This window comes from Pollachius pollachius (assembly GCF_949987615.1).
Source record: "Pollachius pollachius genome assembly, chromosome: 3".
NCBI classification, from domain to species: Eukaryota; Metazoa; Chordata; class Actinopteri; order Gadiformes; family Gadidae; genus Pollachius; species Pollachius pollachius.
Genome location: NC_136936.1, coordinates 16,083,575 through 16,096,711, shown reverse-complemented (window position 1 = coordinate 16,096,711; position 13,137 = coordinate 16,083,575). Strand labels below are relative to the sequence as shown.

The 13,137-nt window shown below is 42.9% G+C and overlaps 1 long non-coding RNA gene across 1 annotated transcript; it reads right to left on the bottom strand.

Moving 5' to 3' along the window:
• Positions 1–6,560: 6,560 nt before the first annotated feature.
• LOC307073676 lies at positions 6,561–7,206 on the bottom strand. The gene is made up of 2 exons (XR_013811743.1): positions 7,036–7,206; positions 6,561–6,900 (listed from the first exon to the last, which is right to left on the bottom strand). It is a non-coding gene; the product is annotated as an uncharacterized lncRNA (long non-coding RNA).
• Between the last annotated feature and the right edge of the window lie 5,931 nt (positions 7,207–13,137).

Sequence of the window (13,137 nt, the reverse complement as noted above, 5' to 3'; positions counted from 1 at the left end):
GTGTAAGCGTGAGCGTCATCACTGGTGAGCCGTCTCGTTATCACCAGGACCATGGACGCGCCTATAGACACAATTATATCACAGAAACGTAGGTGAAGGGTTTTATTTTGAAAACCTTGCGAGATACCACACAAAGGGCCCTATTTTAACGGTCTGAAACGCAAGTGAGAAGCGCCAAGCGCAAGTAGCTTTGTGGGCGGTTCTATGGCAATGTCGCTATTTTACCAGCGCAAGAGTCACTCTCGCGCCCGGCGCAAATCTAAAAAGGGTTGGTCTGAAGTAGCCTAATTACCCGTAGGTGTGGTTTGGGCGTAACGTGCAATAAACCAATGAGAGTGCCTGCTCCCATCCCCTTTAAGAGCCATGAGCGCATTTGAATCTGACGAGTTGATATTTTGACAGCGCGTCTGCAGTCTCCGATGAGACAGATGCACATGAATTTCAAACTTCAAATGGCTCAGTTTATGGCCAAATAATGCGGCCTAATTGTCATGATCCGCCCCTGGTTTTCCCATTCACCTGCCTGCCACCCTGATCACTCCCAATTAACCCAACCACCTTCACCTGTGTTTCCCCTATATCAGTCCTTTCCTCCCAAACATTCCCTGCCAGATTGTCTCTTGTGTTTCACAGTGCTTTCCCGCGATTCGAATCCTGACCTACCACCTATCCTGCCTGCTCTCTGATCCTCGCCTGTCTGACTATCCTGCCTGCTCCTGACCCCCGCCTGTCTGACTATCCTGCCGGTTCCTGATCCCCGCCTGTCCGACTATCCTGCCTGCTCCTGATCCCCGCCTGTCTGACTATCCTGCCTGCTCCTGATCCCCGCCTGTCTCACTATTCTGCCTGCCGATCCTGATTCCGAATAAACGATTGACACTGTTCCACGCTCTTCGCCAGTCTGTGCACTTGGGTTCAGCCAAACGCTCACGTTACACTAATTCTCACATGGAATAAGGTTTTCTTCCACAACTTCAGAAAATACTGAGTCCTCAAATAAATTTTGGCAAAGAAAACTTATATGCTATAAAATATGATATGCGGTAACTGGTTCTATTCAATGATATACAAAATACATTATAAACATCGTTTCTTATCAGTATTGTATGCATTATCGTTATCGACTTTGTAGACTGTGTTGACAGTTTCTATGGTTACCACTACAGCGTGATGACGTCAGGGGGCGCAGGGAATGCTGGGGATCACATTGGTTGTTGTGTGTGGTTCTTGGTTAATGAAAGCTAACGGGTGTTACAATGTGACTGTTTACAGTCTTCCTTATTCATGCACATCTGCATGGTGTCAGAAGTGAGTCGAATCTAATCTAAGATGGCACAAGGACTCCGCCGGATCGAGCCGCTCGTCTTTAGCGAGGATATTGCTCACAACTGGGAGAAGTTCAAGCGGGAATGGCATGTCTATAGCAACGCCGGGCTGACGACGGCTAGTACAAAAGTGAAAGCCTACACGTTTCTCAACCTCGCCGGTCCGGAGGCACTGGATAAACTCGATACGTTCGATTTTTTATTTTTTATTTTTTTTTTCTAAATTTGGCCGTTGAGATCTGCATGCTGCATGAACAATCTGAGAAGGGCAACAGAGAACTAAAAAAGGAATCAGAGGTGTGTACAGTGCAATTCAACCTATGCACAAACTGCGGTGGCCAACACACACCTGACCGAAACAGATGTCCAGCTCTCAACAAGCGCTGCAACACATGTGGAAGAATTAACCACTTCTCTAGATACTGCAGATCAGGCAAACCGGTTGCCACTAACAAGCCAGGGCAGGTTCCGCCCCCCACTGCACGCAGGGGCAGATACACACGTGAGTGAACTTGACACGCACTAAATGCAAGAGCCAACTGATGTGTTTCACAACGTCATATCCGGGCTATTCTACAGCACATTGATTCTAATGCTCACATCAATCTCAGCAAAAGAGCAAATCTTGTAGCCTACCGAGGTCATATAACCCAGACTCTTGGTGCGGCAGACATGGCCTTTAGCTGCGGTTTGCTGCGATTCCAAGTTGTGGACAGAAACGTCAAACCACTGCTGGGTCTCAGAGACAGTGTCAGACTCGGCTATGTGACTTTTGGACCAGAGGTGCATGCCGTCATCCAGCAGGGAGCGCCAGGGCTGACAGAGTACAAGGACCTATTCGATATCAGCACCATTGGCAAGCTGCCTGTGGTGTATCACATGCGCCTGGATGACACCATGCACCCCACTGTATGCGCTCCGAGATGGGTGCCTCTGGCCATGAAGGACAAGATTGTGGCAGAACTGCATAGAATGACCCGACTGGAAGTCATCACGGCGGTTCAGGAGCCCACTGAGTGGGTCTCAGCCATGGTGGCTGCGAGCAAACGAGCCGGTAACATGAGACTATGCATCGACCCGGTCAACCTCAACAAAGCCCTCCTCAGACCCCACCACCCACTGAAAACTGTGGATGAGGTGATCGCTGACATGCCTGATGCCAAACTGTTCAGCATTCTGGATGCTAAGTGTGGCTTCCGGCATGTGCCGCTCAGCAAAGAGTCCTCAAAACTCACCACCTTCATGACTCCTGTGGGCCGCTATGCTTTCCTACGGACGCCCTATGGCATCACCACGGGGAGTGAGGTTTTCCAAAGGTGCATGGAGCAGCTTTTCGAAGGACAGCCGTGTGCAATTGTGATCGATGACATCTTGGTGTGGGGCCGCTCGAGAGAGGAGCATGATCTACATCTCCGCCAAGTCATGGACAGGATACGGGATGTCAATCTCAGACTGAACCCTGAAAAGTGCCGTTTCAGGGTCATACCAGACTACAGCGAGGCCACGGCACCCCTGCGCGAGTTGTTGCACCAGGATGTAGACTGGTGCTGGCTGGAGCTCCACACAGCGGCATTCACCAAACTCAAAGAACTTATCGCAGGTCCCCCGGGGCTGCGGTACTTTGATGTGCACCAACCTGTTGTATTGTCAGCTGACGCCTCACAGCGCGGACTGGGTGCTCTCTGCCTCCAGGACGACAGGCCGGTGGCTTTCGCTTCAAGGGCCCTCACAGAGACTGAGTCACGCTACGCTCAGATTGAAAAAGACTTCCTAATATGCATGTGTCCCCCCGTTAATATACATCGCCATGGACTGTATTATGCGTTACGTGTTTAGTTTGCGTGTGTTTAAACAGATTGACGCACACACGCGCGCCCGCATTCATTAATTCTTTTACACATACACACGCGCGCCCGCATTCATTCATTCTTTTGAACACTCACTCGCGGTAAAACAATGTTTTCTTACGATCAAATACTCATCAATCCTAAAAGTTAAGGGCATGTACACGATGCCGGTGTCAAGAAAATATGTGTTTGCTGTACGGTGATTGCAGATGCATTGATTTAAAAGTACAACTTATTACCGCTGTATCAGCTGTTCTTTCCCAAATAATTTACCAAGAATGTGTGGCTAGGTAGATGAGAGAAGCAAAGTGTATGCGCGAGGAGCACAAGCAACATTATGCATGCGCCCTTAAAATAGCATCTGAACAACACGCCACTGACTTTAAACCAGGTATTTCCTGGTTTGTGGCGCAAGTGGTTTCTGAAACTGCAAAATAGCACCAGGGAACGTTTGCGCCAGAACACGCCTCCTCCTTTCGCCGAACAGCCCCTTGGGGTGCAAGATTATTCCCTAATTAACCGACGCGTGGCGCAGGAGGGAAAAGAACGCTCTGCGCCAGTTGCAAACTAGCAACGATACATGCGCCAGTGATTAAGTCAATTGCACCGGATGCAAGACAGGGCCCTAGAAGTGCAGGGACAGGCCTTTATCAGACACTCTTTATTTCTTTGGTCTTTACTTCGGAGGCAAGAATTAGGGTCGGTATAAACAGCTCATGTTTGTCTGAAAGAGAATGAGGAAAAGATATAAGGTTTACTTCAAAACACAAACAGTACATGAGGAAAAACTTGCTTGGATAGGTCGACTGAAATAAAGTGTGACATCCATTTTTTGCAACAGATTTTTATTTATGAAATCGAACAGGGAGTTTTAGGCTGAGTCCGGTTCACTAATCAAATCACTGGAAGCAGATATATGGAGAGGTGTATGGCCAGTCAAATAATACAAGGGGACTGTACTGTGTGTGAGTTGTAAGTTTCCCCATATCCACCATCCTATTGTCGCAATTGCTGCATTATATTCTCAAAGGGACGGGCATTGTCAGTTGAAGCTCGAGCAGGATAAAGGAGCAGTGTTGGCCCATCATATCCTACAGACTTGTCTAATAACAGAATTTGCCATGATATTTTAAATTATCTTCCTGCAAAAGTGCTTTGCGTGCAACCTGCAAGACTGTGCAACCACAGGTTGCACAGTGATTACCCACAGATGATCTACGTGTGAACTAACTAACACACACACAGACACACACACACACACACTCTGATGGGAGTGTGTGTGAGGACACAGTGATAGGGGACAGAGTAAGGAGACAGGGCAACAGAGCAGCCAAGCAACAGTTCGTTAATTTTAACAGCAGGAGAAATAAAAGGTAAACCAATAATAACAATAGTAAACTCGAGCAAAGTATATCCCAGCCTTCCAAAACAAAATCTCGTTTTAGGGTAGGCCTAAATGATAAGGTTGGTTAAATAATTTGGGAAAGAACAGCTGATACAGCGGTGATAAGTTGTACTTTTAAATCAATGCATCTGCAAACACCGTACAGCAAACACATATTTTCTTGACACAGACATCATGTACAAGCCCATAACTTTTAGGATGATGAGTATTCGATAGTGAGAAAACATAGTTTTACTGCGAGTAAGTGTTTTAAATAATGAATGAATGAGGGTGATGCTTGCAATCTGATTGGTAACAAACAATGTTTTTTAATGTTTTGCCGCATATCATTAAATAGACCCACAGTTGCAGCCACAGGACTGCATCATGTGTTAAATTCTCTTTGCCAAAATTTACATGACGACTCAGTGTTTCTGAAGTTGTACAAGAAAACGCTATTCCATGTGTGAATTAGGCCATATTATTTGGCCATAAACTGAGACATTTGTAGTTTGAAATTCATGTGGTCTTCAGCGAAGACTGCAAACGCGTTTTCCAAATATCAACTCCTCAGGTTCAAATGCGTTCATGGCTCTTAAAAGGGATGGAAGATGGCGCCCTCATTGGTTTAGTGCATGTTACGCCCAAAACACACCTACGGGTATTCAGACCAACCCATTTTAGATTTTCCGCTTCTCACTTGCGTTTTTTTTAAAATAGGGCCCAGTGACTTATCGGACATTTATTTTACATTAAAACTCAACAGAGATTCTGAAAAAGTGCGAAAGGGACAAAACAAGCTAAACTGCTGTGAATTTGTTGTTGTTTTGTCCTAAACTCTACACACACACACAAACACACACAGACACACAAACACACACACACACACACACACACACACAAACACACACATACACACACACACACACACACACACATACTGATCTGAAGGAACAGGGCAACATATCAACCAAGCAACAGCTCTTTTTAACAGCAGGAGAACCAAACAGTATTTAAACATCTGTTTAGCATTTAAGTTCCTGCCTGTGTGGGAGGATGGAAGTTAGAAACTTGTAAATAGGGGGGGGGGGGGGGGGGGGGGGGGTTGCCTCGGGGGCTACACATAACTCTGTGTTGCCCAGCTAACTGGCTGGTTTATCAGTGTAGGATTCTATGTAATTGCTCCCAGATTGGTTTTGAGCTTGACCTTAACCAAACTGATCTGAAAATGAAACGTTTTAAAGTAGGCGTCCCTGAACTTTAAGCACAAAAACTAAAGTAAACCATCTGTGACATTAAAAGCTAGTCACAGACCTACAACGGTCTAACTTTAACATGTAACCATCAGGCATATCTTGCAAATTAAATTCGAAGTCTTTCGTTATGGCAATGCTTTTTTTTGTTGTAGTGATTTTGCTCATTAATTAATTTGATTTAAAGTAAATGCAAGCACAAAGTGATTTAAGAACAAAAGAAGTCATAATTTTCTCTTCTTCTCATGGATTGTTAACTTTTCATAGCTTTGAGGCAGTTCCAGCCAGGATGTCTCACAGCCTACAGTTGCAATAAAACAGCGACCCCACCCCCATCCTACTACCCATCCCCTCCCCCACACACACACGCACATCCAAGAATGCATGCACTGATACCAGGGTCGCCTGCACATCCTGCTGCACATACTGACAGACGGCTTTTTGTTTTGAGCTTTAAAAAGCTTTCAGTGCCATTGTGACAATCTATATCTGCAGACCCGGAGAGCCCAGAAAGTGGAGACTCTAATGAAAATACCTAAAAATGATATATCATGTTAAATATTAATATATATCCAGCTACATTCTGTATGAAATGTTTTATCCGAATTTGAACCACACCATTCTGATACCTTAACTTACGCAATACCTCAACTGTGTGAAATTTCTTCCACATTTCTTACCAGGGGCGTGTCCTGTGGTTGATTATTCTGTCTTCTTTAATGTTGTAAACTTAAATAAATGATCCATCATCCATGGGATAGGGTATTTATTGATTAACAAAAAGGAAGAAATACAAGATTGCAGAATGTTTACATTTTTGTTAGTACATTGCATTTTGAAGGCCTATTCCAGCACACCAACAGATGTTTCCCATCAATGGATCAGCCAATTATGCCCAGCATTGCATCATTTCCAGAAACATTCCAACAACATGAAAATAATCATTGTTAGTTGCCGTTGATGACTTTGAAAACAATTACAATGATGATCAGAATTATTCCACAGACGAGTCCAATCACATTAAGGGTCCTTGCTGTCTTAGATGCATCTTGGGCTACAGCTCCTTGGCCAAGAGCATTCGCATTCTGTGCCTGTGGGGGCAGAACATGGTCTTTCTCAGCACACTCTAGTAGATATATGTTTGGGGATCAAGTTTGATAAGATAGATTTTTATGCAGCATTGAATATCGCAAAATAAAGTTTGAATATCGCCAAAATAGACTTACCCTGCAGGAACAGACAATAGCAGCGATCCCCAGAGGTAAACAGCAACACAGAGTGTTAAAGATGGACCATGCTAGGTAGGAAGGCGCAGAGGAAGAAGTGCGTCCCTGCTCCATAGTGGTACTGCTGCTATGAGTTAGAGTCAGTTCTAATGATGCTTCGAGGTGGTGGTGAAAAATGTGTTCTGTAATCAGGCAGGGGTAGGGAAATAACCCAATATAACCCCTCCCCTAAAATAGGGGAGGGGTTGTAATGCTACAAGATCATGTTTCATCTTAACATGTTTTGGAAACTTTGTTTTTTCTTCTGCTTCTCTCTCTATTCTGCCCCTCTATTATTCATTAAAACATTAAAATAATAGACCACAGTCATTTTCATTTTTTAACATATGTAAACGCAAAACATTAAAGATCCACAGCATTCACCTGCTTTGGCCATTCAGTGAAGTACAGTGGGGCAAAAAAGTATTTAGTCAGCCACCAATTGTGCAAGTTCTCCCACAGGACGTCTGATCCGTGTGACGGAAAGAATGAATGGGGCCATGTATCGTGAGATTTTGAGTGAAAACCTCCTTCCATCAGCAAGGGCACTGAAGATGAAACGTGGCTGGGTCTTTCAGCATGACAATGACCCCAAACACACTGCCCGGGCAACGAAGGAGTGGCTTCTTAAGAAGCATTTCAAGGTCCTGGAGTGGCCTAGCCAGTCTCCAGATCTCAACCCCATAGAAAATCTTTGGAGGGAGTTGAAAGTCTGTGTTGCCCAGCAAAGGCCCAAAAACATCACTGCTCTAGAGGAGATCTGCATGGAGGAATGGGCCAAAATACCAGCAGCAGTGTGTGAAAACCTTGTAAAGACTTACAGAAAACGTTTGACCTCTGTCATTGCCAACAAAGGGCATGTAACAAAGTATTGAGATGACCTTTTGTTATTATATTATATTTTGTTATTATTTTCCACCATAATTTGCAAATAAATTCTTTAAAAATCGGACAATGTGATTTTCTAGATTTTTTTTTTTCATTTTGTCTCTCATAGCTGAGGTATACCTATGATGAAAATTACAGGCCTCTCTCATCTTTTTAAGTGGGAGAACTTGCACAATTGGTGGCTGACTACATGCTTTTTTGCCCCACTGTACATCTAGAATAAGAGGAGGGTAAGGCTAAAAGAAGGATAAAAGCAGCATATGGAAGATCTGGTGCAATCAATGGATTTATTATGCAGTCTGAAACAATGAGGGGTGACACATGGCTTCAGAATTTTAGCTTGGCTACAAAATAGATTCTCTGGAAGGAAGAAAATACTAAATGAAATCCATTTGTGTAACCACTGTGCAACACAGTGTTTACTACTTCACATAGCTTTCCTCTCAATAACTGCATTACATCACAGTGACATGGAATTTCCATTCTGTTCTCTTCCATCAATCCAATCTATAAAGTGTACAGCCAGGGCCGGCGCTAGCCATTTGGGTGCCCTAAGCACAAATGCATTGTGGTGCCCCCCAAAAATGGACATCAATTCAGTAATTGTCAGTACGTTTCTCTTTATTTCCAAAATAACTTCAACATGTAATGTTTGCAAATAAATAAGAGAAATTAATATATTGATAAAAGACTACACTAATTGTGCATTAACAATAGCACCAAACATTTAAATAAATAAAATAATACAGTGCCTACAGAGGGACACGTCTGCATTTCCTGGCTGCAAAATCAGCAATCAGGTCATCATATGACAGTTTCTGAGCCACGTCTCGATTGATGCTGATGACGGCCAGTCCACTTAAACGCTCCTGCCCCATCGATGAACGCAGGTACGTTTTAATGAGCTTGAGTTTTGAAAAGCTTTGCTCAGCAGAGGCAACTGTGATGGGGAGAGTCAGTGAAATTCACAAAGCAATCCACAGATTGGGATACACCTCTTGGAGCTGATTGTCATGAAGAAATGTCAGCATTTCCAAGGCAGATGTCTTTGGTGGTAGCTGAGGAAGGTTGATGATTTCCTGCAGCATCTCAGGTCCATCAATGTCACTTGTTCCCTTTTCCGTAAGTGTCTTGTGTACTTCATTGCAGTGTTTTTTTAAGTCCTCCTTGGACATTCCATTAACTTTGCTGAAATCAAGCAGCACTCCATGTTTTTCTTTGACTTGATTCATGGTCTCAAACCTCTCCTGCAGTGACATTAAAGAAGAGTCCACAATACTATTGAAAAATGTGACCTCAAGCTTTTTAAGGGCATCATTGAAGGGCTCTTCAACAGCTTCATGCGCAAACTGCCTTTTTGTGCTCCTGAGTCTTTTCTGCTTAAGCTCTGGTTCTATATTCAGGGCCTCACAGAGTTCCTTAGCAGTTGACACAGCCTCGTCAAACCCAGACTGTCTGTATTTGGTGAGGTTACTTTTGGTACTGTCAATGACCCTAACAGCAATATCAAGCAGCATGGAACTTGATTGAAGTAGCTTGTTCACCTGGTTTGTGATGGAAAGAAGTTCACACCACACAACAGAGCAAATCAAAAATCGAAATGAGGCTACTTCCTCAGCAAGAGCTTGAGCCTCCACTTTTGCCACTGGATCCTTTACAGCCTCCCTAGCCTCCAGGAGAGCATCTCTCACTTCCTTTCTTTGATTCCGGACAGCTCTTACACTCTTAAGCCTGCTCTCCCATCTAACATCAATCCAAGATTTCAGTGTCAGTTGGACATGCTTTGTCAAAATGGCCTATCGCTGGATGGCCCCTGAAAATAAATTGAATAACTTTTGCAAATAGCCAAAGTAGCCAGTGGTATCTTGGGAGGACTTGGCAGCATCAGCTATGACGAGATTCATGGTGTGAGCTCCACAAGGAACAAACAATGCTCTTGTGTTTAATTGTAGAAGTCTAGCCTGAACACCTTGCTTCTTCCCCTTCATGTTGGCTCCATTGTCATAGGCCTGTCCTCGACAATTTTCGAATGGAATGCCAAGCTCCTTCAACTTCTCTAGGATAACATTTGACAGGCTAAGGCCAGTAGTTTCCACCACATCAATATATCCCAAGAAGTATTCTTTAATGTCTGGTTGTAGCTGGAGATGGACAATGCACACTATGACTGACATCTGTTCCTTGTGACTCAAATCTGGGGTACAGTCAAGAATGATAGAAAAATATTTTGCTGACTGGATATGTCTCACTATAGTGCTTAATGTTTCTGAAGAGATTATCTGAATGAGTTCGTTCTGTGTCTCATGACTGAGGTAGTGTGTGCGGGAAATTTTAGCCAGGTGAATCTCCATTACAGGGTCATATGTTGCCATAAACTCCACTTCCTTCAGAAAGTTGCCATTGTCTGGCTCATGAAGACAGTCAGAAGAGCCTCTAAAAGACAAATTTCTTGAAGCCAGTGAGAGAGTAATTGAGAGCAGGCGTTTCAGAACATCTCGCCACTTTTTCCTTTCTGCCTCCAGTAATGTCAACTCCTATTGGTCTATTGCCATGCCCTTTTTAAGCCGTGTGTCCAGTTCTCTCCACTTAACCATGCACTGTGTATGGTTTGGGCTACACTCATGACCTCTCAAAGTGGTGTTTATGTTCGACCAATCACTGTGGCCCTCTGCAGTCAGCTTTATGTCCTTCACACTAAAAAGTTTACATGCAAAGCAGATCACAGCATTGTTCTGTGGAGAGTACACTACCCAGCTTCTGTTAACCTTCTCTCCATTTGGTAAGGTTTTGAACTGGAGGCTGGAATGAAATGCTCTTCCATCGGGTCCCTTTGGAAAACTAAAATCAGGGCTGACTTTGAATGGCCCTCTGTGCACAATTTCAACCCGATCAGCATCTAAAATGTGTGCTGGCCATAGAGCAGGATCAGTTGGAGGCGGCACATACGTCTCTACAATGTCACTTGCTGATGGCCTCTCAGTGACAGGACTCACTCTGCCGGTGGTTGTGGGCTGGGTTGTATCTGTACCTGAGCTAGTAGTTAATGGTTGTTGGTCAGGGCTGGGTGCCATTGCAGAGTCTGCAGAGATTGGTGGTTGATGATGTGTGCTTGAACTGCTGGTGGATGGTTGATCATCTAAATCTTCCTCCTGGTCTTGAGGAACTCCTTGCACATATCTAAGCATTGACCCTGCATTCAGAAATACAAGAAGAAATACTCAGGGATTGTACACTGAAATACAGTTTAGCACCTTGATTTAAAAACAATATTAAATATTAATTACAGGTTTATGTAAGCCTATGTGTAAAAAAAAAAAAAAAAAGGCACCGTTACACCGAAATGTGCGTTCTTATTCGATCTCGTTACAACCGTTTACGTCGGAACCGGTTCCCTACTGGAACCGAGTTTCGGTGCTCAACCCTAGTTACCAAGAGCCGTTCTCCATTCATCAACTCATTACTTTAAAGTATCATCTGTAGCATTACTTTTTCCACTACAGTACACAATTGCGTACTCGTTGGTTCACAGTACACATGCTAGCATAACGTAGGCTACATAACAAACGCCAAATAAACGTCCTGAAATGCAGTAGGCCTATACAAGTAAACTTGGCAAGTACTTGACTGACCACTTCTGATGGCTAAAAGAATATAGGAGCTAACGTTAGTTTTTTGACGTTAACGGTAACGTTAACCCTGGCATGAGCATAGACATTCATACAAGGACTAAATGTTACAGAATTAGCCATTTTTATTTAAAACATTGTCTTAGCTGCCATCGACGCGTGTGCATCATCTCGATGTCTCTTCTTCTTTCTCTTATCCGCCCCAGACTCTTGATGCCTTTTCGAGGCCATGTCCAAACATAGGTGTCTGCCGAACTTGAGAATGATGTCGAACATACCACTGGGATGTGGGGCAGGGGGGCACCGAGGGGAGAGAGAGAGGGCCACACAGGAGACACATCTTTTTCTCGAGCAAATGTTACTTTTGTATTGCTTATCTATTAACACGTTTTACACATGTTAATTTTAAATACATGGTGTTATTGTGATTATTATTATGATGATATTGTTTTTTTTATTTCTAAAATCTTTTTTGGTGCCCCCCCAGGCACTTGGTGCCCTACGCCCAGTGCGTGTTCTGCGTGTGCGGAGCGCCGGCACTGTACAAACCCATTGATTGAGTCTTACTAACTTACCTATTATGTCATTTTTAAACACTTACTAAGCATTTTTTGTTGCTTTATGAAGGTAAAAACAGCTTTATTATTCATTTATTAGCAGCAAAATATTCTCTATTGAACAATGCTTATTGTGGTTAATAAATCCTTTATTAAACTGCTAATTATCCATTTTGCAGGTACCGGATCTAAAGCGGGAACAATGCTTATGAAGGTTAATAAGTCCTTTATTAAACAGTTAATTATACATTTTGCACCAAATCTTAAGCGGGAACAATGCTTATTAAGGTTAATAAGTTCTTTATTAAACAGTTAATTATACATTTTGCACCAAATCTTAAGCGGGAACAATGCTTATTAAGGTTAATAAGTTCTTTATTAAACAGTTAGTTATGCATTTTGCACCAAATCTTAAGCGGGAACAATACTTATTAAGGTTAATAAGTTCTTTATTAAATGGCTAATTATGCATTTTGCAGGTACGGGATCTAAAGCGGGAACAATGCATTTTGAGGTTAATAAGTATTTTAATATACACTTATTAACAGTTAATGAGTACTATATGCTGTCAAGATTGAAAAATGCGAAATGAAATTACATAAATCGTAAGCCTACTTTAAGTACAATGTTATGGCGCTGAAGCACAAAAACACACTTTAAGACAGCTGTTTTGAAAAAAAATAATTATTTTACTTTTAAAAACGTCAAACTTAAATGAAAAATATTCTTGAACATCAACCTTTAAATAAAACAGTCTCAGATGAATCCGACATCTCCATGGCCTCAGGGGATGGTTGAGAATTTATCTGCCTGGTCTTTTTTGTTACTGTATAAAGACAACACAAAGAACATTGGCCACAATAGACATTCAGCAGACAAGTTACAATAAGCAATTAAGCCGTTTAGACATGGATTCATGGCACAATTTGTAGATCATTTGGTTAAATAATAATGCAGTCGTTCATTATTAGCCACCGGAGCCACTGTACTGT